General features: G+C 41.5%; 1 pseudogene; it reads right to left on the bottom strand.

Annotated features, from left to right (window-relative positions):
* Positions 1–248: 248 nt before the first annotated feature.
* Positions 249–1,647, bottom strand: LOC147983295 (senescence-specific cysteine protease SAG39-like; annotated as a pseudogene).
* Between the last annotated feature and the right edge of the window lie 272 nt (positions 1,648–1,919).

Here is a 1,919-nt window from a genome sequence, read left to right as displayed (position 1 = left end):
AAAAGTTAGAATTTTTTTCTGTTCATACATTTTTTTGGTGATATTATTGTTGCATATGCAAAAGTTTGTGTGTTCATATATATGCAAATAATATGTCAATTTTTTCATAAAATTTTTATGTTTTTTTTGTTGTAATTTTGTTTGTAGAATTTTTATTTTGTTCATAGAATTACAAAGTATAACAATGTACAGACATAAGATGCATTATTGTACACGGACACCTATGAACTATGCATTCTACTTGGGGACCTTAGTGTTTTGAGAACTGTGCATATGTATGATTGGGTGGAATTTGGTGATCTTCTTATTTGGTGGGGTACGAAGGCTCCGTGGCAAGACCACACATGCCCTTCTTGTCTGCAATGTCCATCTGCATTCTCAATTACCCATCTTCGCCCCAAGTTGTGCCCCATGAATTCTTCATTAACCAATAACTTGTGCCATCACTAGTCTTTCCATATCCAATGGCTGCAATTCCATGGTCCAAATCAGTGCCGCATGAGCTAGTCATCACCTCACCAGAGTAGAATTGGAATGTCATGTCGTCTTCGTCGACAGCTACAGACACTGGTTGGTTTGCAACTGCCATCACAAGGGCACCCTCATTATTGGCAGGCACATCCTCAAAGCCGGTGCTGGTTGCCTTGCACTTGCCATGCAGCACTATTGGATCCAGCCTTGCACTTGCCATCAGTTGCATTATATGTGTAGCTGGACTCCATGGTAAGTCCTCGGTTCTTGATAATAAATTTCAAGGCATCATCCATGAGTCCTCCCTCGCAGCCTTGATCTTGACCATGAACATCACAGTCAACCAACTCTTGCTCCGACAGTGAGATTAACTTGTGTGTTTTCAGTTTTACAATACCCTCTGTCGCAGCAACAACAGAAAATGCCCAGCAATAGCCTAGAAGTAATTGTGTTGTTATAGTATCATCCTAGAAAATATTACCATGTATAAGCAATCCATCACAATGTGTTATGACTTACCGCACTAGCATTGATTCTTGATAGGGGTGACAGCTCCCTTGGCCCTCCAGTCCATCGTTTCTGGAAGGGCATCAAAACACAAATTCTCATACTTGAATCCTCAAGCAAGAACTCTCATGGAGTTTTCTTTGAACCCCTTGTTGGTGTTGGTTGTCCTGAACTCATCATTGGTGATATCAGCGAATTGGTTGACGCCGAGCCAGAACTTGTGAGTCTGGGCATTGAACTTTCAATGAATTCAACGCTGGCTTTGAAAACCTTGAACCGGCGCGTCTTCTCTGTGGCGTCCTTGTACACGCGGCCGTACTGCGCCATCCATTTCTCATGCTTCATCACCATCGATAATTCATTGTTCAGCTCACGAGTTGCAATGACAGTTCCGCATAGGCAGATGCAAGCCAGGATGGCAAGGAGCAAAGCCCTGTGGATGGCCATCTTCAATTATGCACCCAAATGCCTTTCTTCTAGTACTGTGTACTCTGCTTTGGTTTGGTTTGTTGAATGGAAGTTTGTGGTATATATAATGTCATGCACATGTTAAAATAGGAGGTATAGAGATACGGTGCTTGTAGGAAGTTTTTTGTGGAAAAGGGCTTGTGCGTTGCCGTGGAGTGTGGTGTCCGGCCAGATGTTATAAAATTTAAGTGCACAGGGACTAGGAAGTACGCGTAGTGCACATCTGATAGTGATTGCTGCCTATTTGTTTTCAGGAGTCTACATCTTAGGAGAAGCCATTTAAGAGATTTATTAATGAAACAACAACCTGCTTGTTTACTCCAGGAGTCTGCATCTGAAGAAGACTGTGGACGTGACATGCAGTATGTACTCCCCGTTTTTATTTACTCTGAATACAAGTTTTGAATGAAGTCAAACTTTATAAAGTTTGACCAAGTTTGTGTAAAACAATATGAACATTTACAGTAACAAAT

The sequence above is a fragment of the Triticum urartu genome, chromosome 2A, assembly GCF_056163025.1.
Source record: "Triticum urartu cultivar PI428250 chromosome 2A, HENAU_Tu73, whole genome shotgun sequence".
Taxonomy (NCBI): domain Eukaryota; kingdom Viridiplantae; phylum Streptophyta; class Magnoliopsida; order Poales; family Poaceae; genus Triticum; species Triticum urartu.
The sequence above is the reverse complement of the archived record's forward strand: the minus strand, read 5'-3'. Positions and strand labels throughout refer to the sequence as shown.